Source organism: Adiantum capillus-veneris, chromosome 12 (assembly GCF_014529385.1).
Source record: "Adiantum capillus-veneris isolate H3 chromosome 12, ASM1452938v2, whole genome shotgun sequence".
Classification (NCBI taxonomy): domain Eukaryota; kingdom Viridiplantae; phylum Streptophyta; class Polypodiopsida; order Polypodiales; family Pteridaceae; genus Adiantum; species Adiantum capillus-veneris.
The window spans coordinates 92042769-92067623 of record NC_140942.1 but is presented as its reverse complement, the minus strand read 5'-3'; the positions used below and the strand labels follow the sequence as shown (position 1 = coordinate 92067623).

At 41.8% G+C, this 24855-nt stretch overlaps 1 pseudogene; it reads left to right on the top strand.

Moving 5' to 3' along the window:
- The first annotated feature begins 24091 nt into the window (after window positions 1–24091).
- On the top strand, window positions 24092–24217 carry LOC147446130 (U4 spliceosomal RNA; annotated as a pseudogene).
- Window positions 24218–24855: the final 638 nt, after the last annotated feature.

Here is a 24855-nt window from a genome sequence, read left to right as displayed (position 1 = left end):
CCTCACTGTCTAGGCCAGGTCAAATTTTCTCTGCAATATGGTGAAGGGGATCGGGGAGCACCACAGACGGAGAGTGAGAGAGAGAAGGAGACACACGACACACAGATATGGGTGGGGAGACTCAAAGAGTGAGCAGCCCCCTATACACTTATGCTATGTATAAGGTATACAAGTTAGTGGGCGCCCAGATTCTGGGCGGCCGGGCAAGGCACAGACGCCTATACCCCAACAACCTCCCACTTAAAGGCAAATGTGCCTTTAAGCAAGAGAACCTAGTCTAAAGACTACAAAAGGCGAGAGAAAACCGCTCTCAACCGATGCCCACTAGCTGGCTGTGATCGTGTGCATCCGGCTGTCCTGCTCCCGTGTAAGTCCATACACCACCAGACGTACCGCACACGTACTGCAAGTATGTACGCAATACCTACATATCTCCCTCGTGCACTATGCCATCATCAGTCAACAAATGACTGACAACCCCAACTGCAAATGCTCCCACTGCACCTGCGATATCTGGTCTCAAGATCAGCATCTCATACATGAGACCACCGAATGCCGATGCAATGCTAGCGGGCCTTGCTAGCTCTACGGAGCATGCATCAACATATATATCCCTGGCAATAGGCATCTCTGACTGACAAGGCGTGTCAGCCACATGCATCTCCTGACTGTCCGCAAAAGACGCATCAACCTGTCGTGCAACCTCAGAGCAAACCAGCTGCTCTAGGTGTCTGCTGGAAGACATATCCTGCACAACTATATCCCCTTGCTCACTGTCGAGCATAGAAAGGAATGATTGCATAATCGCTGACGTCTCAGCCTCCTCTGCAATCATCCACTGCAAACATGACCACTCAATCTATTGTGACTCACTAGAGCTCTCATGCTCTAACTCCGTATGCATAGACTCTTGCACAACATCCTCCTGTCGTGACTCACTAGAGCAAGACCGCTCTACCTGTCTATCTTGCATAGAAGTATCTCGCACAACTGACTCTCTGCTTTGCTCAGTCACTAGCAAAGCATGCATGTCTGACTCTATCACCTCTCTGTGTGACTGCTCAAGTCGTGCCCCAACTGTGTGCACAACGAGCTCACTACCCTGCAACCCATGAGCAAAAGAGACTCGCCTGCTCTCTCGCTCTCTACCTGGCTGCATGATCACAGAGACAACACCATCTCTCTCGTGATCCACATGCAATGGGTAACCTGTACCACTCCTGGCACCTCTCGCAATCACTAGCGAACCCAAATGCAACGCAAAAGATCGCTCAAGCAGTGATACCCGACATCCACTATCCCATAACTGTCTGACTGAGATCAAATCCCGTCTCAGATCTAGCACATAACGCACATGACGCAGGGTAAATCTCATACCACTGGGCAAGGACAAACATACGTCTCCTGCACCCTCAATGTCATACACAACACCATCAGCCATGTGCACACAACCAAGTCTCCCACTAGAAAACGTGCTAAACCACTCACGATGCGACGTGACATGGAAAGTAGCATCTGAATCTAGTAACCAATGTGAAGACAATGTGCAATCCGATATGCAATCCGTAGACATAAGATCGTCTGAAGACAAGCTAGATGTAAATGTGACATCGCCGTCACAAGCATACTCAGTAACCACCGTACTGATCTCACTAGCATCTGTTATGCCCAAATCTGCATGGACTTTTGCACTGTTGTTCCCCGTTGTTGTGCTGAGCTTACAGCTGCTTTTACTTTTTGATTAGGACTTCTATAAGCTGGTCAATGAGTCAAAAATCTGTTCCGACGGCCAGTTGATGGTATTGATCAGTCTAATCAACTCCAAATTGGACCAAAATTGCCTAGCAGGCTTGCCTTAGGCTATATAACACCTTACACTGCTCAAAGTCAAATTCTGGCTTCATTTTCTTGCATTAGACATCCTACGCGTAGGATGTCTTTTTCATCAGAATGGCTTTAAACTCAAGACTTAAGCTCTCCTAGAGTTGTTGATCACCTTGGTATACCCAGATTTCAGTTTGGAGTCCCAAATCACTCAGAAGACATCCTACGCGTAGGATGTCTTTTTGGCCTGTGTGACCCCAAATTTTTTCTACAGCTTTCCCTTGATGTCAGTATCCCAGTGGTATGCTTAGATCTTGATTTGGATATCAAAAGTCCCAAGCTTCAGCTGTTTTTGCTTTTTCATTCAAAAGTGCTAAAGTCCACTTTGAACCCAATTTTCTTACCTGAATGAGGTGAAACCCCTTTCAGTCACTCAATATATCATGCAAGACACACTCATGCAGCCCTCTTATGGTTTTGGTTTCAAGGTAATGTTTTGGCACTAATTGGGTAGGATGCTAGCAATTTCAGTCTTTCTAGCCTTATCCTGTCAAGAGATGGCCAAATTTCCACTTTCTATTTGAAATTAGGGTAAACCCTACCTTCAGAACACATTGGTCAACTCAAAATCCCAAAATTCCTCCCAGATTGGCTTGTAGACATCCAACGCGTAGGATGTCTCCTGGCTTAAAATTAAAGTTTTTTCTGACAGGAATGCTCCTGATGCTCTGTAGACCTATCAGAAACACTCACACTAACTTTTGGACTTCAATTAGACTTTCAACCACACTTTTGCGTCTTTTACAAACTTGTAATGATTCTACCAAGCAAGTGTACATGCATGAAATCCTCTAGATCTGAATCATGATGTCCTACTTACTCTACTCCTACCTATCATGAAGAAATGGTGATAATGGTGTTTTTGGTTGCTTTTTGGCCTCTCCGGACTCTCAAGCTCTCCTCTCACCGCTTCTACCACTCCAACTCCTACTCTAGAACTCGACTACTACCTAAGTCTACCTCCTCTACCTAAGTCGAAGGATCTAGGCCAGACACACGCTTCCTAGACTCCCTCTAAAACCTTAAGAGTCCTCCACCCTTTGATCCTATCTAAATGTAAAGCGAGACTCTTGGCAAGCCAAAAATCCCAATCCTCAAGGATTAGTCTCGGTCACCTACCTAAGGTTTTTGTCTCCGGCAGCGGCGCCAATGTTGGACGGGTACGCCGCGACAGACGTCGGCACAGCGAGAACTCACCTAACAAGTAATGTCAGCTAAGGACGAAGCTCGACCCGCAGGCGCGTGGAAGCAAGAATAAGGTGTCAACCTACACTCGACCGACTCCTAACTAATTCCTACAGAGGTTTCTATCGATTGTCTAAGTCACGGTCTTCAAAAGTGTAAAAGAGGAATCTTCCTACAACGCTTGCTAGAGCCGAACACCCATCAAACACTTTCGAAACACCATAGAACTTGAAGGAGACCCTACTAATACCTATAGGCCACTCTCCTTAAGGTCTATGAACCAAAATCATGGCCCAAAACACCCGGTGCAGAAACACATAGGATGTCTGGCCGACATCTGCAAGTCTTTGTTTCTGAAATCTGAAGTGCCTAATGTGTAGCTCTACTCAATGTGAACACGTGGATATGCTGCAATGCGAAATCAGATAATGTATACTCACCCAAACAACCGATGAAGCTCGTAGAAGGAGCTCCCAAAGCCGGATCGTACACGCGCAATGTTGGTATCGGCTTGTAGCTCTAGTCGGGGGCAACACGCTGCACTTCTCCGCACTCAATTCCGACCATCGTAGCACACGTAGCGTCAAGAAAAAGCTCACACTCTCTCTCACGTACACAGTACGCTCACTCACAAACTTCAAACTTGTTTTAAAATGACAAAGGGGGGGTTTTTTTCATTAAGGTCAAAAAGTGGTATATATACCTTACAACTTCTCAAACCCTAAAGTTCCAAAATCATCCATCTACTCCATCTAACTATCAAAACTGGGATACAAGCTGGAAACTTCTGTAAGTTCCAATATTTACAAGGTGAAAAATCGGGTTTTCTTTGACGAATGAATAATTACAAAAAATAATAGTCCGCCGAGTAGTGAGATGCCGTGGGGTGTGTCCAGCTTCTAACATGAGCGCATATATGGAATTGTCATGTGCAATCTCGGTGTTGAGAAGAAGATGACGGAAGATCTAGAGGCTAAAATCAACCGATTTTGCATGTTTCACAATCCAGTCATGCAGAAGTGAATTTCACAATATGAGGATGCAAAGCAAGAGCGACAAAGGGCACGAATCGAGTGGAGATGGGGAAGACGACCACCGATGCACTATCCGATGTGTCTAGAGAGCCTACCAACATTCATGAGCTTAAGATGGTTGCACAAACAATTGAAAAGTGCACAACAGTGCGGTGAAGAAGTGACTGAGGAAGAGTGGGAGTACTCTAGGGGTTGCGCGACCAAGGTAAGTTTGCAATGTATGACTAGTAACTTTCTAGATGTTTGAACGGACACTCATAATCTTTGTTGGTTGTAATATAAGTCATATACAGCAGCATGGTGTAAAGGTCGACATTTTAGGGTGGAACGGATCGACAAAAAGCGTTTTACTCAAGATTGTGGAATCATGGCAAAATTTGAACAGTCTAGTTGACGACAGTCCTCTGATGCAGATCCTGTGGTGGCGGAACTCACTTACTTTGGCACACTACAAGAGATCTTGAGGATCGATTATAGAGGATTTTTGGTGACTTGTTCAACGTGCAATGGTTCAAGGTAATCATGGAGGGTTGCAACGCTACTGTGCGTAGAGGAAAGTCTAGTTTTCTTGAGGTGGATTCAACTAAGAAATGGACTGACCTAAGAGACACTTTTGTACTACCCGAGCATTGTGAACAAGTATGTAAATAGTTAACATCCCATTTTATAATTTATGTGCTTGGAAGCTCTCATGTAAGTTATGTGGCTCTGGCAGGTGATATTTCATCCTACAAAGTCTGCATCAAACTGGTGGTACGTCATAGAGGTAGCCCCTCGTAGTGCACGGACGTATGAAGGCTACCATGTGCCAATCACAACGGCATCAATGGAGGAGATTGAAGAAGATGCTCAGTCAGAAGCCGTGGAGGTGGTGTCAAACAAACATCAAGCTGCTACTCTCTATGGGGTGCATGTAGAGAATCTACAAAATGAAAGAGAGGACATGTATTTAAACGGAGAGCTCTATATAGATATAGGAAGTTATTCTGAGCTATGCGAGGATGAGAGAGAGATCTCTTAAAGCCATAAATATTGTATTTGAACAATTTTGCTCCGTTTTGTAAATTCAGAGTTATGCACTTGCCTCTTCCATCACTCAAGTTGAATAAAAGAAGAACGCTTTCTGTTGCTGCTATCCTTTGAACATTCCAAAGCTACAAGCACCTTCAAGTTCTTGTACGATTCTCCGTTTTGAACAATTTTGCTCCGTTTTGTAAAAACTCTAGCTCTCTAAGTATTTGCGTCATTGCGTCATTGTATTTATATATACGTCATTGCGTCATTGTATTTAATGGTCTTTGCGTCCACTCAAGGTACGTATGCTCTAGGTATGTTCTCATAAGCAGAGACGACGAGCACCTCCTCCTCTCTCTCTCTCTCTCTCTCTCTCTCTCTCTCTCTCTCTCTCTCTCTCTCTCTCTCTCTCTCTCTCTCTCTCTCTCTCTCTCTATCTATCTATCTACTTGTCCATGTTTTCTACTCCATTCATTCAATATTAAGTTTAAATGTTCGTGTGTTTAATGCAGGTATGGATGATGAGGAGTTTCTTTCTTCTTTGTCACCCCAGCAGAGACAGTGGTACGTGGAGCGTCATCGCTCTGGCACACCATCGTGTGTTCCTACTCCATCCGCATCTCCCTCTTTTTTGGAGTCCTCAGCGCGCTCCGAAGCTTCGGTGATGACGAGACAATCTTCACACTCGTCTAGGCACCGGCGCTCTAGTGGTGGCGGTGGTGGTTGTTGTGAGGGTGGTGCCACCGATGCTTCGACATCGCCTCGTGTTCGACGAGGCTCTTTACCCTCCCCTTCTTTGCCCATCCCGACACCAGCCACGGCATCGCCATCGACACCAGGTTTTGCGCGACTGACTGCCGTTCCCCGCAGCTATACACCACTAGCTACTTCTCCAGGAGTCACTCCAGTGGGGACACTCCTCGCTTCGGGGCTCAGACTCCAGTGGAGAAACCTGGCGTCCGTACCCCCGTTGACACGCCGCTACACACCCCTACCGAGACACCCAGGTTCACGCGTCAGCAGGCTTGCCTTACTCCGTCGACTTCAGCAGCGGCATCATCTTGGATGATGAAGGCAAGAAGGTGATTTTGCGCATGCGCGGTCTTTGCTCTCAGGTGTTTAGACACTACATACTAAACACCTGGAGTGAAGTACCAAATGAATTAAAAGACAGAGTCATCAGCATTCTTTATGACGAGTTTCCCGTTACCTTCCAACACGGGATGACCGCTTCAATGAAGATGTGATGAAGGTTCGAATGCGCGAATACTGCAAGCATAAGAGCTCCAAAGTGCAAAAAGCAATCAAGCATGGGTGGAGCAGACCAGATTGGCTGGCCAAAGAAGATTGGAAGCATGCAAAGAAAGAAGCGTGCGAGAATCCCGACAAGTGGAAGCAACAAAAGGAGGCAGCCAGAGCGCGAGTAGAGGTACGGAGCTCGCACCACTTGGGGAGCGGCGGGTGGGCATCATTTGAGGCCGATTTTGTAAGTGTTTTCGCATCAATGTTTGATAGTTTAGGGTTTATGGAATTTGAAATTCTAACATAATGGATACTTTGTATGTTTAGATAGTGGTCGTTTACAGGACGTGATCCCACACCGTACGAGCGTGAGTACGCAGGCAGGAAGGGCATAAAAGCCCTTATAGACATCTTGAGTTCTCGTGGCGGCATGGTTAGTATTAGGGTTTATTCTTTTCTATTTATTGTATTGTTTTATAAACATCGCTATATGTTTATACTTACAACAATAAGCTATTTGATTGTTTTTTTTTTGCAGAATCCGACAAATACACCGCTTCGACGTGATGAGACGTCTGATTAGACGACGTTAGTTTAGCCATAGCTAGATAGCATTAGTTTCTTTTTGTCATAGATTATGTATCATGAGACGACTTTTATATTAAATAATGACAATGGTTTGTAACTATTACATTTGCAAAGATTAACAATCAAGTGATTTTGCCTATGTGTACAATTGTCATTGATTTACTTTCATCAATTCACGCCTGTCAATTTTGTATCTTTATTTTGCAAACAATACGTACTATGGACGATGGAGTTAATGATTATATTGTCTTGTGGGTGACTATTTTGGGTCTAAATTTACCTTTGCACTTTTTTTCAAAGGTAAATAGACAAATGAAACATTCAATATGGTTGATGGGTGAATGCCCTACCACCAAAAAAAATTCATCTCGGGCGTCGCTATGACCGTCGCTATATTAGGCTCTGCAGCGTTGCTATAAGCATCGCTATTGATGGCCCTACAGCATCGCTATAGCCGTCGCTATATAGCGACGTTTATAGCAACTCGCATAGCGACGTTCCCGTATCGACGCTCTTAGCGACGCCGGGGGTTATAAAAACCCAATGTATTTCCGTCGCTAAAAGCGTCACAAGAGCACACAACCTCTTGTAGTGGGCATGAAGCGCTGGGCTTTTTTCAGCAGATGCAAAGAGAGGGCAGATCTCCCAAATGCAATCACCTACGCTTGTATCTTCAAGGCATGTGGCATTATGCAGATGCTGATATGGGCAAAAGAATTCACGATGATATTGTTAGCCAGAGGTTGTCGGAAAAAAACGAGGTACTTGGCACTATCTTGGAATGTATACCAAATGTGGTGCACTTGAGAAAGCACAGAAAAGTGCTTGAGGAGCTTACTGTTCGAAGTGGCATCTCTTCAAATGCTCTGACTGCAGGATATGCACAAGAGGAGCAGGGCTAGGAAGCTGTGGACTCTTTTCAGCAGATGCTGATATGGACACAGAAATTCATAATGATAGTAGTGGGCTGTTTTCAGCAGATGTGAAGCGAGAGCTATATCCAGACGCAGCCACCTACGTGTATATCTTAAAGGCATGTGTCTCTTTGCAAGATGCTGATATGGACACAAAATTCACGATGATATTGTTACTCAGATGCTATTGCAAAGAGATGTCATGCTGACATTCCCTTGGTCGATGTGTATGCCCATTGTGGTGCACTTGAGAAAACACAAATAGTGCTCAAGGAGCTTTTTGTTTGGAACAACATCTCTTGGAATGCACTGATTGCAGAATACACACAACAGGAGTAGGGCTAGAAAGCTCTAGGCTATTTTTAGCAGATGCACAATGAGGGCCTTTGTCCAGATGCAATCACCTATGCATGCATCTTGAAGGCATGTGGCTCTATGTAAGATGCTGATATGGGCACAAAAATTCACAATTTCTTTGTTCATCAGAGGCTTTTGAAAATAAAGGTTGTGGTTGGCACTCCCTTGGTCGATATGTATGTCAAATGTATTATGCTTCAGAAAGCATAAAAAGTGCTTGAGGAGCTTCTTGTCCGAAATGTCGTCTCTTGGCATGCACTGATTACGAGATATATGCAACAGGAGCAGGGACAGAAAGCTCTAGGCTGTTTTTAGCAGATGCAAAGCGAGAGTATCTCTCACCATTCAGTCAACTATACTTTTGTCTTGAAGGCATGTGACATTACCAGTAAGAGAAGGACCATCACTCTTCTTAACTGACGTGAGGATGTCACCCCCCTTACTAGTAGTGAAGTGACCTCCTTAAAAATCACTCAAACACCTCAGTCATGTTGCACAAAATGCAGCCTCCCAGCTGAAATCACTCAAATGCGGTGTTGGGAGGCGGAAATCACTCAAATGCGATATACTGGTGGGAAGGTGGCAAAACAATGTAAGGAAGGTCTAGAAGCGACTCTATCCAAGATTGTGCATTGATCGACACGACCCATACCAAAGGTACACTTATATTGCGTATTTTCATCTCCTTTATGTCATCTCAAAAGTACTTAGATCAAATCATGTACACATTAAAGCAATAAATTTACATAATTTTTATTCAAAAGATTGTAGATGAAGGTGACAAAGGCTGAAGAATTTTTGTGATGCTCAACAAAGGATTACATAGACAATACGCCACGGCAAGGCAACGTGGAATGATGCATGTCTTCATTAAACATCAGTAATGTCTTCATAAAACACGGCCATAGTTTTTTTACAATAAAAAAGTCCCTCCAACACTGGAGAAGAAGCATAAGTCCCCCTTCAACACTAAAGGGGATAACAGTGGGTGGCGGGGAAGGGCACGTTCCCTACGGTATTATTATAAATGTGGAGAACGGTGCCAACTCCACACTATACATATGTATGGTTTTTTTCTTTTTTTAATGGGTACAAGCATTGTAAATGCACAAAATGCATCTCATTTTGTTTTTATTATAATGTGGAACTATTTACATTACATCTTTTCATGCAAAATCTCATTTGTGTTGCGAGGTCATAGAGCTTTTGGCGAAAGCTTCGAGGAGATATGCTATAAAGTCATCATCATGAGCTATGCCATGCGGTAAAATCCACAACACTATCACTTTTTTACTTCTTACCATTTACACAGTGAAGCAATCAAGGCAAACTAGTTCTTACCTACAAGAGCCTTGCACTCAAAAGTTTGGCAGGAGGTCCGCACGCCGGCCTTCTCACAATCACAAAATCTAGCAAGACAAGCAGCTTCTATCGGCGCTTTGTGCTATGCTATCGACGCTTCGTGCTTGGCCCATTCTCTCTCTCTCTCTCTCTCTCTCTCTCTCTCTCTCTCTCTCTCTCTCTCTCTCTCTCTCTCTCTCTCTCTCTCTCTCTCTCTCTCTCTCTCTCTCTCTCTCTCTCTCTCTCTCTCTCTCTCTCTCTCTCTCTCTCTCTCTCTCTCTCTCTCTCTCTCTCTCTCTCTCTCTCTCTCTCTCTCTCTCTCTCTCTCTCTCTCTCTCTCTCTCTCTCTCTCTCCACGACTTTGCCCTAGCCTCTTCTCTGTGTATCGTACTCCCCACCAGGCTGCAGGGCAGCGCCTGGCTGGGGGGGTTAAGCTATAGCCCTGCCTCCCATTGCCAAGCACACTAGGCTAAGGTTGTTGCCGACCCGCGGCTCCTGCAACATCCAACCTGTCGAACCTGCGGCCTGCCGACCCACAACATCTGACACCTCGAGCGAGGCCTGCACCTACGCCGACCTGAGGCACCTATGCCATCTGACGGACGTGTTGAATCTGCCCGTCATACCCCTGACCACACTGCAGGCGGGATTTGCTCAGCGTTTCTCCTAAGTGAGAGATTTGGACTAAGTCCCACAGTGAAGGGTATTGATGTCTCGCAGAGGGCGATCCCATAGTCAAAACTCCGATTGTCCCAGAGAGAGTGCCATGGTGCCCAAGGTCTCAACCCAAACTCAACGAGCTTCAGCCACACAACTTGTAGACGATATGTCCACCTTTGACATGCTGGCATCTCGCCCACGGAGTTTCCTTGCTGCAGCTGTCGCCCCCTGAAAGGATCCCTTTGCTCGCCAAGAAACAAGAATCTCTGCCCTCGAGGCTCAGGTCCAAGTCCTCATAGAGGAGAACGCAACTCTCAAACAACGAGTACGCAAGCTCGAGAGCTTTCAAGAAACAAGGAGTCAATCCATGCTCACAAAGGCAACCGAGGTTGAAGCCTCTCTCACCGAAGTCACAATTGCTCAAGAGAAAATCCACAAGGTAACACATGAAATCTCAAAGAAGATTGACACCGAAATACAGGCGGCCTTTCAAGAATGCAAATTACGAGAATCTCTCAGTCTCAAAGTGAGAATTGGTGGACTTCCATCACCTTGGTGTACCGACGAGGACACGCTAGAGGATGCGATCGACAAGCTCAACGACATCCTCCAATCAATTAGCATCGAGCCCAACACAGTCTCTTGGATCAACGACACAAATAGACGAGTGCCACCTGAGCACTGTGTCATCACCTTCAAGACAAAGGAGGAGCGGATGCAGCTATTGCGACAATCTCGCCTCTTGAAGGGAACCAAGTTCTGGATAGCAGAGGAATTGACTACCAACCAACTGAAACTCAAAGCAAATGAGCTCAAGAAGGTACATGAAGCTCACAAACAAGGTAAATGGACGGTCTATCGAGATGGTAAAGCGATCATTCAAGAGTTTCGGACTCCCAAACCGACACTTCCATCCCTTAACCCTCCTTAGTTTTAGTTCTAGTTGTGTTTTTCTTTTCCATCTTTTACCCTATTGATGGTCCCTCAGACCTTAACTGATATGTATCACATACCTTCGCCCGAAAAGGTATCGTTGTATCGTTTTTGCTTTGGCCCATAGGTCATATCTGACCTCCGTGGACAATAAATCAGTCTCTCTCTCTCTCTCTCTCTCTCTCTCTCTCTCTCTCTCTCTCTCTCTCTCTCTCTCTCTCTCTCTCTCTCTCTCTCTCTCTCTCTCTCTCTCTCTCTCTCTCTCTCTCTCTCTCTCTCTCTCTCTCTCTCTCTCTCTCTCTCTCTCTCTGCATTCAGCAGATATTGGGCGCCAACAAACTCATGATCAGATTTTTCGCAGCAGCACCGTCATTACGATGCAAAGCCACTCAAGATGCTTACAAGCTGTATTCTCTCTATGCTGGATTACTCATCGGATCTTTTCTAGAGCCATCATCAAGAATTTTTCAAAAGCTGCTTGCAGAATGGCTAGAGAACATCCAACATCCAAGATAGTGATTCCTTATCAAAGCAATGTTTTGTGATATCATAAGTGCATTCTTACGTATAGAAACCTTTAGAAAACACAATCACAGTGTTTTCTCATAAAAACACTGTAATTGTGTTGTTATGAGAAACCTTTTGCATAAATACAGGTGTGTCCGTGGGGAGGGGAAGGAGCTCTACAAGAGCCTTGCTCTTCTCTTCTCCTTGAGACACTCCAAAGGGTGTTGGCCCTCCAATACATATACCATGAGGTTTTTGAGAGTGCACTCACATATGGGTTCATTCCATGAAGTTTTGAGAGTGCACTCACATATGGGTTCATTCCATCGGCTGCATGGCATCTCTGTGAATTTATCAATTATCTAATGTTTCATTATTTATTGATAAGTTATAGGATTCTTGGAAATTACCTATCTTGGAATGTAACCTAGAATAAAGATATACAGAGGTGTTCCCGGATGAGAGAGACATGCCCATTTGGAGTCTATCTTGAGCACACCACATGAGTATTTTCAATAAACAAACACAAAAGGCTATTTTTCATTTAAATTAAAAGGTTCAATTTCAAAAATTAACAATAAGAGAGAGATATCTAATTACCACAATTCATCTTCAAGGCTGAAACTATAAATTTGTATTCCTTACGCACCCGTCCGTTGCCCGCGACCAACCTCTATGATAGTATACGAAATGAAAACAATATGTTGGATAGCTCCTTTTAGCCACTGTATATTGCAATAGGAGTTATCATTATGGGAGGTGTATAGTAGAGCATAAGGTAAACCCCTTAAAGAAACAACTCAAGTTAAATATTGAGTGCATATAGTTGGATGTCAACGTTTTTAGCCAGATATAGTGATTCCGGTCACAATCAAAACCCCTCCAGATGCTATCATGGCCAGATGTTGTGACCAAGTGTGTGTGTGTGTGTGTGTGTGTGTGTGTGTGTGTGTGTGTGTGTAGAGTTCCCTTTTTCATGTTCCAAAACCCTGGTCACCCTTGAGAGCTATGCATTACCTGATTATTAACAAGAGAGAGAGAGAGAGTGTGTGTGTGTGTGTGTGTGTGTGTGTGTGTCCCCCATTCCTAAGGAAAGGTACACTTGGTGGAGAATAGGCCACCAAGTGGACTATCCCCTACCAACTCTATAAACAAGAGTACTAATATCATACCTAATTCCAGGAAACTAATTGGATTCAACAAATTGTGTAATGCAGGTAATAATTATTTCCCTCCTAAATCCATTTGATACAAACATGTCGATAAGTTTACCCAAATCTGTAGCCGCATAAGAAATGTGTGATGCATTGTATAAAATAGGGAGGACTTGTGATACGTACACTTTGTATGCCATATGTTTAGGTCGATTACTAGCTGCATGGATAAAAGAAATATTGGGACATGGTAGCTTATCTTTTTTCCGAGCTGTGTACTTGTAACAAACTGACCCACGAAAGGTTCTAGTAATTTGATATGCATTAGGAAAATTTTGAGCTCATTTTTGGGCCTTGTAAGAATTGTTGATGTGGCATAGCTTTCAAAAAGTGGGGATCGGTAAAATTTTTGTAAATAAGATCCAAACTTGTTGGAGGTTGGATATTTAGAATCTACTCTTCAAATGCTATCTATTGATATATAGCATGCATGTATCGGACATTGCCTTCATATAGATTTAGAAAAAGGTGATTTTAGATTACCGTAACGGTAACAAAAATTCGTTGATTGAAAAAAAATGGCATAACTTTCATATAAGTCATCCAAACCTTTCAGACCTTATCTCTTTAGAATCCATTTTTTAAAAGCTTTCCAATGATAGGTCATATCATGGGGTTCTGAGAAATATTTAGAGGGGTCTACCGGGTTACTTTCTTTTGTATAACTTTGATGATGTGGCACTCTTAAAAGGCCCAAAAATGAGTTCAAAACTTTCCTAATGTGTATTCAAATATGTAGCAAAAGAGTCATCATGTTTAGATTTTATACCAATGATATCCAATGGATATATAGTAAAGGGGTCCTCTAGGGACAAGGGTTTCCTATGTCTTAAGCAATGTCTAAACAAGCATAGTCTTGTGCATCAATGATTAGTAACTTAGAAAGAAACAAGGAGAAGGCTTCTAATAGTTTGTCTTTCTCTTTTCTTGATTGGATGAGAAGAGATAGCCAATCATTCTTAGATGCATTGTTTAAGGCTCAAAGTGATTGTGAAGTTACTCCATGCTTTTCAAAATCTAAGAGTTTCTTATGAAGTTCAAGTTCTTTAAAGAAGGAGAGAGAACATTGTGTGCCAACGGGAGGGGTAGGGATATCTTTATCAATACCATATCCCAACTGAGTGAGAGACGGGATACAAGAAGCTTGTTGATGTAATTCCATTATTCCATAAAGAATCCATAATTTACATTAAAAATGATGTTTTCCAATCAAAACCATTACAACTTATCACAAAAAACCAAAAAGTATATTACACGGTTGAAGTGTTGTCGTCTTCTCATTTTGTGATGTTGCACTCCATTCAATCTATACCAAGAGATGTTGTAGTCTGCATTTCATCACAACCCTTTATTAGTTATAAAATTGTAAATATGTGGGTTTTTTTTCAAAAATATATAATAGCGTATGGGGTGTATAGGTGTATTTACGTTTGATCAATATAAACCCTTCATCTCCATGATTTTCATGTCCCTATACAATGCTTAATTATGAAGTAATTGTGCACATGTGTGTGTATGGGTTGGTACAAAAGTATCTATTTTTACTATATTTGTATGTGTGTGTGTGTCCGTAGTTCCCTTTTTTATGTTCCAAAACCCTAGGCATCCTTGAGTGCTATGCATTACCTGTTTACTAACAAGAATGTGTGTGTGTGTGTGTGTGTGTGTGTGTGTGTGTGTGTGTGTGTGTGTGTGTGTGTGTGTGTGTGTGTGTGTGTGTGTGTGTGAGAGAGAGAGAGAGAGGGGGGGGGAGAGGGGAGAGAGTGGTAGAAGGTGTGGAAGGTGGAGTAGGGAGGATTAGGCTTCGTGTAGGTGTGATGGGAGAGAAGAAGAGGACAGAATATCCTGCAAATACACGGAATAGTCTACCCTTCTTTCTCTTTTAGGCGCAAGTGATTACCACATCTATTAATGTGTAATGTCATTTCAAACGGATACAAATGTATCCAAGGTAGCAGAGGAAGGGGGAGAGGGGTACAAACCACCCCCTCTACCCTTAGATAGACATAATGTCATTTTTGGCCTTTTGGTTTTTTTAATGATTCTTTTCTTTTGTTTAATTTATCCTATTGAATATTTTATACGAACGTGTACTTAAACAATTAAAGTAATTTTATTTTTAGGAATTTTAGATGTTTTTTATATGCATTTTAATCTTTTTGTATCATTTGCAATAAAAAGTTAAACCACTTAGTAAAAGTACTGATTACACTTTATTTCAAAAAAATTGTAGCACTCATTGCACTTTATTCTCTTTGAATTTTTAGTCATTTTTCTTTTTTTATTGAAATATGTAATTGACAATATTTCTCTAATTAATTGTTTATTTTTTAGGACACATATTTGAACACCAACAGAATACATGAGGATGCTAAAAGGAGCTTTCACAAAAGCGAAGAAAGGTCAAATCATTCAATTGTGGGTTAAAGTCCCTTGATTGGAACAAGATGCTTCAGGTAATGTCGCTTTCTCTATTCTCTTGTCCCTTTCTCTATTCTCTCTATTGTTTGTTTTTTAGGACACAAATGATTTGTGTGTATGACTTTCTCTCACTTTTCCTTCCTCTAATTTATATTGTAGTTCATTTTGTTGGTGAGTATGTGTATATGTCCGGACAAGAAAGTCACGGATATTGTTTTTAAACTTGTAGAGCTAGTAAGGTACACCACAAGACTCCACTTAAATACACTTTTTTATGTACACAATAACCTCAACTAGCACTTAGTGTATTCTTGTGTGTTTTTCTTGTAGATTTGTGAGCTCTAAGGAAATTGAAATTGATGATATCCATGCAACCCAAAAACTTGTAGCAGAAACTATGTGTGCCATTGAGGATGCATTTCCTCGATCGGTCCTTCTTAGTCAAATCCACCTCTTGGCTCACGTGGTGGAGGAGATCGCTATATGTGGAGTAGTGCACGCATGATGGATGTTCTTTTTAGAGAGGATTTTAAAGACTCTAAAAGATTGTGTGTGGCTATGGTCTCAACCAGAGCCATGTGTGGCCGAAGGGTGGATCGTGCAAGAGTAATTTGTTTACATCTCAAAGTATTTGACACAAGTTGATCCTTCAATGCCTCCCATGTGGTCAGACGAGGTGGATGCAAGGATGAATTCACACTTGCCAAGTGGAAAGGGAAAATTATCTAACATATGGATATGAATCTATCACGGTGATCAATAAATTTTGTATTCTCAACGTGAATGTTATGACCAAGTTGGTGAACTTGTGGACAATGGCAAAGGAAAGGTGTTTACAAGAGAGAGAGAAGCAAGGAAACAAGTACATGGAGTAAGGAGGGCACCCTGAGTGCCTACACACCCTGCATGTTTCCCATCTCTCATTAGTACGGAGCGGATTCATGAGAGAATGATGGAAGCAAAAGCGCACAGAGAAGACATCATTGACAAAGAATAGGAGCATGCACGAGGCTGCGTTTTTGTGTTGTGACACGTACGTAGTGAGAATGAATGCTACAAGATCTTTCTTGCAACGTTTTAGATACATAAGTGGGTGAAAGCATATTAACCTGTCGCGCGTTTTGTGCTAGTTACCAGTTTCAAGTTAGCTTGCATGATTTCCAAAGATGCACTCATTTTAATACATTATTAAGAGGATTCTTACAAACCTTTGTCAAGGAGCAATGTCATGCGTTCATATTGCATGAGGTGTCCATTGGAATCAAGTGGAAGTCTAAGCTAAGGGGACCACAAGAAGACTTTTGCTGCTAGAAAGATATCCTATTTTGGTGAATTTTGTACACAAGGTTCCAATCCAATGGAAACAACATATAAAATGGGAGTCGTAGCTAATGAGCTGAATTTTTTGCCCCTATTTTTATTTCTTTATTTGGAACCACGGTTGAGGAGATATGATCAAAATGGTGGACCCCAGTCTACCCACATCATGCAAGGACAACTCATTTCAAACTTTGTCCAATTCCTTTTCACATTGGCTCTTCTATTTCTTGTGTAACCCTTGGGGATTCCGTTCACCTATAAAAGAGGACCTCTTCTTCCTTGAAAACAATTCATGAGGGAGTGAGAATAGTAATGCCTAATTGTACTTAACCATAAACATAATCCTAAGCCTACACTTACTCCTAGAGAAAACCTAGCCAATCGCGTAAGCCATCCTTGGAATATAAACTCTAATCAAAGAAGGACTTGAACTTGGTGCATCAATCAAGGCTTGAATTCTTTCACATTCTTATCTCTCCATCATACATGTCTCCCCGCAATATCCTTATTTCCTACGGGCAAGAATAAGGCTTGGGAGTAGATATTATATATATAGTTTCTATATAGCCCAGTTTTTAATAGACCTTAAATAGATATTTACATATATATCATTCTAGATTGAAGGCCACCACCCCTTCTGATCCAAGTGTCTTAATACCTACATTATATCAAAGTTACTTTGTGCCTACTCCTCTGTCCTTGGCATCAGATACGGTTGGAGGTTGTAGAGGATATGGACAAACATGAATATGACCTTAGAATGCCTCATGTGGAGTTGGTTGATTCTATCTTGCTCAATTCTCATGTTGAGAAACAAACATGTAAAGAGGATAACATGGTTGAGCTAAATGCTTGCAACACAATCATTAAAGTGGACGACATGTCTATGCTCTTGCTCTGAGCATGAATGCTCAATATACTACGGGTTTTGCAAACTATGTTGTGCGCATTTTGGATACCCCATTTTTTATAAATTTGTACATATGGTCATGACACCGTGTGCCAAAAGGGTGTGTGGGATTTCTTTTTGTAGTTTTTTTAAATTGGTTTAACAATCACATGTACATGCAGTGCAAGTTGCTAATGTGACGCGAGCTATCAGGTTACTGTAAGTGCCCACAAGTGAGCTTTTTGAGGCTTCAAAGAATCTCTTTTAGCCTGAAAGTATCCCTCTTGGAGGTGTGGTTTGGGAGATAGTGTCTAATTCCCACAGGATACAAGATATGATAGGCCATAGGGAGTTTCGTGTAGGGTAAGTTGTGGAAGCTCGCTTGTTTTGTGGTGTGTATACACTTTAAAATTGTGGTTTTGAAGATTTTTTGGATGAAGGGGGAAGATCTTTTCATCAAGTGCATTGCTTGGCATGTGTTGTAATTCCATGCTAGGGCAGGTGCTCGGGGGGGTCACTACGTATAAATTGTGTATATCACGTTCGTTCAAAAACTATTTTACAAACTCCTTATCTGTGCATTTTTTACAAATAAAATACACATTTTTCCTATTCAATCTATAAATTTTTTTCCCAATTCCATTTTACAATACCCTTTTGTATGTGAAAATGTGAGAAAGCGTGAAATTTAATAACACCTTTTGTTGCACTCACGTGATAGTCACATCATTATTAAGTGACCCCTCCCCCCGCCCCCCCTCCGAGGGCAGGTGCTTCCTAGTTTCCATGGTGGTTTTCTGGGTGGGTGTGTGCTTATAAATACCCAAGGGATCACTTACCTTTGGGTTATGGTGTTCTAGGAGTTCTTTTATACGTTTTTTGGCGTTGTATTTGTGTCTTCAGCACTATTGGGAGACATTGCTATAGTGTTGCCCCTTGCTCTTATTTTTTGATCAACACCATCTACTAGAATAAGGGAGTATCATGGTGGGGAGGAGAGTCACATGGGTCTCTCTAGAACCACTTTCTAGGGTTCACAATAGCTAGGCTAACAAAATTCCATAAATTTTCATCTTTACTTACTCTCTCCATTGGGTTTGTATCAACTGCTCATGTCCACATGAGGCAAGAAGTTTAATCCTTTGCAAAATGCACTCTGACACCCTAGCCACCTTGGAGTAAGCATGGCATAGCTAAACCCCTACTTCCGCCTAGAAAAAAAACAAGTGCCCCTCCATTGCGCTTGCTTTGGGTGAAACCAAAATCTCTAGCTATGTAAGTGTACCCATCCACACTAGGGTAAGAAACTCAAATCATGATACAAAATGCATCGGTTCGCCAAAACATGAGTTGTAGTCCTGTTGCCATGGGACCCTAGGCTATGTGTGGCTCAGTACCTAGCCTATTTCCATACTTTTTGTGAAGTAGGGGGGTAAAGATCAAAGGATATTAAATATCCTCTTAATCAAGAAGGTCTACTCACACTCAGGCATGTGTGCAACATCCCCAAGGACATGAGCAGTCTCAAGGAAAATCTATCCTCCCCACAATGACTCAAGTCACCTCCACTGTATTTTTTTTGGACACCGACCTTGAAATATTACTCAAGTTTTAGCAAGAAAATGAATCTAAATTTATGAATTTGGCAAGCAAAATATAATAAAATTAAACTTATCATTTTTTCAACAAAAAAAAATAATTTAGACCTTAATTGGTCATTTTTTTCAATATCAAATGTAAGGTTATAAGGAACATCTCTTACAACTTTTTATATAATAGAAAGAAGTGATTTAAGTAGTGCCATTTAGACTTTTCAAATAAGTATCAATGTCACAACACACTTTATATGTACTAGGGTTTTGCTAGGGGACAACATCTTGTTGAGTAGGGTAAGGTCTTTGAAATCTAGATGAAAACTAAATGAGGAAGTGTTAGATTTCATCTAGATGAAAACTAAATGAGGAAGTGTGAAGATCTCAGACCTCCTGCATAAAATCTAGTTAGTCATGCATAGGTCAATTATAGAAAAGTTAGGAGAGTGAAAAGAAAAGTAATTATGATGATAGGAGCCCATTAAAATTCCATGTAACAAAACCTTACAACCACATGTAGGCTTTACTATTTTGGGTCCCATGTCATAATGTGATGTGTTTCATCAAACCTTATTGGCCCTCAATCTCCCCTACCATCAAGTTCTTCATTGGGCATATCTTTGGCGATGTGTGTTTCATTAAACCTACTTGGCCCTCAATCTCCCCTACCATCAAGTTCATCATTGGGCATATCTTTGGCGACTAGCTACCCCAAAATACAAAATCTTATAGCAAAGTCTGGCAAAAAACATCTTAAGGTTGACACCAATGAGAGAAAAAAAAAGGTCAAAATTTTCAAGATTCACTAAATTGGTGATTTTTAGCCAAAAATTTTACACTGGCCACCTCTATGCATCCCTGTGAATATTCAATAAATCTTTTGGTGCCACAATCCACCTTCTAAGAAACAAAAGCTTCAACATTAGCAATAAGAAGCTCCTTGCATCAATCAATTCCTAGAAAATGAATCCATAAAAAATGCATCACATTAGGTCCCTAGTTTGTGAATATTCTGAGTTGATGGGTCCAAGCCCACCCCAATTGGTGGGTAATGTGATGGCCAACAATGCAAGGCTATCCCTCTCTATCAGGCCATTGAAGTTTCCTAACCAGCTAACAAATATGGTCTATATAGGAGATTTAACACATCCAACGAGAGGAATGTAGCTTAAATCATTTCCAAAAGCTCCTCATCAATGACTACCTCAATGTGTCTTTCTATAAGGATAATCCAAGCTCCAATAGAAAAGCTTCCTTAGATTTATCGAAAGGAGAGGGCTATTGTGCTCTTCCGATGTCAATTAGAAAAATGCAACCCAACATCGCGGGGGGTCACTATATTTAGAACTACCATATCACGTGCGTTCAAGAAATGTTTGTAAAACCCCTTGTTCATGAATTTTTTAAGGAATATAATGTACCATTTTCTATTAACATCTATAGGCTTTTTTCAAATTTGTAAAAATAATATCCTTCTGTATATATATTTCTATAAGTTTCAAGAACTTTAGCTACCCTTCTGTTGAACTCATGTGATAGGTGCATCCTACATATCATATTTCTATTCAAATTGGAGTATATATGAAGTCCTTATAAGGGGACCTATCTAGGGTGGTTGTCCTAGCAGTCCAAAAAGAAACTATGTTGTGCTAGCTAGATTTGTAGGCTGAGAATTGTAATTGGCCTCAAATGATTGATATTATCCATAGAATCTACCTCCTTAGGGAGAAGATAAATCTTGCCCTCTTGAACGCATTGTAAAGCCTCATACATTGAAAGCCCCACTACATAAAACAATACCCCAAAGTCTCCTAGTATCTTGTAATCAAGGAGTCAAACCAATCTCACAAGGAAAATTCTTGAGCAACAATGCCCGCAATACATCTAGCTACTTAGACTTGGCTAGATATGTGCCTACTCTCATACACATAACATGATTTTTTCATCAACAGACACAAGCCTAAATCTCTATCCTAAACGTATCCATGCACTTTATGGATTCCTATATTTTAGATAAGAGTTTATGAAGAAAGTTGTGGCAATCTTTGTGCTCTCTTGAGGCTCCAATGCAAGGGAGCCATCCAATCTTTATTGCGATCAAACATATCCATGTATGATAGTTTCAAGCTTCATCAGTTCAAAGAGAGTCCCAAAACTCTATCCCTGATGTGTGTATATTAAGAAGCCCTCCTTTGAAAGGAGAAATCATGCCTCCTCTCCTTTAAGTTTAGAGCATCCGATTGAAGTAGCTTGATCTCCCATTGCAAGTGCCTTTTTTTTTTGTCTCATCCTTCTCTTCTTCAATGCACTTCTTTAACTCCAATGTTGAGGGTCCCTTTTGCAAAAATCTTGTTGTTTCCAGTATGATGTATCGTTGTTGATTTTGCACTTTCTCCTTTTTCTCATCTGGTAAATCTTTGGGAGAGTCATAGATTTCCGATCTTAAACCAAAACTACATGACTCCAGTTGTTGGGCGGAACTTGTTTTAGCAAAATTTCTCAAAAGAATCCCTTGTCTTGGGATGGTTGTGTGGTTTGTATGACATCCATGTTTGTGGTCCTTGCCTTCAAGGACATGGCTCATCTGCAATGCCTTGGCTATGAATTAGGAATCTGATGTAAACGATGCATATGTCCCCATTTATTAGGGAAACTATCCATTATTTCCTTGTTGTGGTCCTTGTCCTCACCAAGAAAATCTCGAGACTTCATACTATGTAGAAATTTGGCCACTTCCTTTTGGTTCAATGAAGGCAACAAGTCAGCCAGAGTAGAAGTATCGACCCCTTGGGTGGGTTCCCTTACATGAGTTGCTATTGGGGCCAGTGTTGGGGCCTTTGTTGCATGCTACAGCTCTGTTGTTGCTTGTCTATACTCATTAGGTTAAATATGAGGCTTGTTGCATTCTCAATCAATGCACAAATTTGGTTCTCTAATGCATCAATGAGTTTTTAATACCCTTTAATTTAATCACCTAGTACTCCACATCATAACCGGGATCCTTTTCTAATTCAACCATGCGAACATTAAGAATACAGGTACCACACTTGTTGGGAGTAGAAGAGCCTGGCATTGTAAAGTAATCCCCATTACATAAAACAAGGTACCAAAGTCTCCTAGTATCTTGTAAAATTACGAAGTCAGACCAATCTCACAAGGGCAATTCTTTAGCAACAATGCCCACAATACATCTAGCTTCTTAGACTTGCCTAGAGATGTGCCTACTCTCATCATACACATATCAAGATTTTCTCATCAACATACACAAGCCTAAATCTCTATCCTAAACGTGTCCATGCACTTTATGGATTCCTATATTTCAGATAACAATTATTGAAGAAAGTTGTGGAAATATTTGTGCTCTCTTGTGGCTCCAGTGCAAGGGAGCCATCCAATCTTTATTGCGATCAGACATACCTCTGTATGATAGTGTTCAAGCTGCATGAGCTCAACAAGAGTCCCAAAAATCTATCCCTAATGTGTGTCCATTAAGAATCCCTCCTTGAAAGGAGATATTTGAACCTCTTCTTCTTCAATGGACTTCTTTAACTCCAATCTTGAGGGTCCCTTTTTCTAATCTTGTTGTTTCAAGTAAGATGTGTCGTTGTTGAATTTGCACTTTCTCCTTCTTCTCATCTAGTAAGTCTTTGTGAGAGTCATAGATTTCCAATCCTAAACCAAAACTACCTGACTTCAGTGGTTGGACGAAACTCTTTTTAGCACAATTTCTCAAGATAGACTTATGTCTTGGGACAGTTGTGTGGTTTGTATGTCATCCCATGTTTGTAGTCCTTGCCTTCAAAGACAAGGCTCATCTCCAATGCCTTGACTATGCATTCAAAATGTGATGTAAACGATGCACATGTCCCCATTTATTAAGGAAAGTATCCATTGTGTCCTTGTTGTGGTCCTTGTCCTCACTAAGAGATTCTTGGGGCTTCTCTCCAGAAATGTAGCCACTTCCTTTGGGTGCAAACAAGGAAACATGTCAGCCACAATAAAAGTATCGACCCCTTGGGTGGGTTCCCTTACATAAGTTGCTATTGCAGCTGTGCAGTGTTGGGGCCTTTGTTACATGGCACAACTCTGCTACTGCTTGGTTATACTGATTAGGTTAACTATGAGCCTTGTAGCATTTTCACTCAATGCATCAATGCGTTTTAATATTCTTTATTTTAATTAAATAATATTCCACATCATAAGCAGGCCCCTTTTCTATTGCAGCCATGCAAACATTAAGAATAAAAGTACCACACTTGTTGGGAGTAGAAGAGCCTGGCTCAAAGTCAAAGTAATATGTAGGCAGTATGTTTGAGGCACAAGAGAAAACAATTTTTCTTTTTTTGAGTTCCGCTAGTTGAACCTATCCTTCACCATCTCTGGAATCAACCAAATTTTTTGAACAAATTATTAGCATGGTATAAAGCATTAGGGCATTCAGATAATGCCCAGAGTTCAAAGTGTGAAAAGCTAGTGGGGGGGGGGGGGGGGGGGGGGGGGGGGGGAGAGAGAGAGAGAGAGAGAGAGAGAGAGAGAGAGAGAGAGAGAGAGAGAGAGAGAGAGAGAGCTGAGACCCACACATCATAAAACTGCAAAAGAAGCCAATGATGTGACTTTCATAGGGCAACCACTGCAAATTGGACGATCCAAACATGTGTTCTATTTTAGTCAACTTTGACACCATGCTAGAGAGCCTCCAAGAGGGGCGCGAGGGATTAAGGACACCGTGGAGACTAAATAAAACTTAAAAGCTTCTCGAGTGGTAGTGGGAGTGCCCATTCAACTTAGGGAGTATTCAATAATAATACTAGAGCGTATTCAATCTGTCCAAGTAGAAAATTATGTGGGACAGGGCTTTGCTCACTGCATGCTACGTGGGCAAACACTGTGAGTCGTGAGGCGAAAGTGCTTTTTGGCCAGCCTACAATGCTCCCATTTGCGCAAGGGTGGAGCAAAGCACGTATAAAAGCGGAGCCCCGCCACAAAGCTGGGCTAAGGCCTTGCGCTTGGGGCAATGACGCCGTCCGTGAGGGTTCCCCGAGACGCGTCCATTTCTAGTTGAAAGCTACATCCAATATCTGCTCCCAGCTGGCCCTGGGACAATTTTTGGCAGGAGGTCCTCACGCTGGCCTTCACACAATCACGAAATCTAATTAGCAAGACAAGCAGTTGCTCTCGTCGGCGCTTCGTGCTCTGCGCATGTAGAGGCTAGCCTATTCGCTCTCTCTCTCTCTCTCTGTGTGTGTGTGTGTGTGTGTGTGTGTGTGTGTGTGTGTGTGCATTCAGCAGACATGTTTTGTGATATCACAAGTTCATTCTTACCTACAAAAGCCTTGCACTCAAAAGGTGAAAAAACCCTTTAAAAACTCATTTAAAACTTTATTTTGTGCTAGTTTGGATCAATGCTCTCATCCTCTCCTCATTTACCTCATACCTATTCTTCCAAGCCACACTTGAGCTCCACCTTGCCGGCCTTGATCCTTGAGAACCCTACTGCACTTCGACCATCCGAAGGCTATAAGCAACCATCCCCAAAACGGGGGAAAACATGAGGTACCCACAAAGTTCTACTTGGCATATCTTGGTAAACACAACTTTTATTGAGACCCTGTCACTTCTTTCCAAACCTTTGCAAGGTCAAAAAACCACCTAATGGTACACCTACCAAGGCGACAAAACCAGCGCAGACCTAACCCCTAGCAAAGCTTTGGTTGGCCATATCTTGGGAATTTGGACTCCGATTGACGATCTAAAAAGACC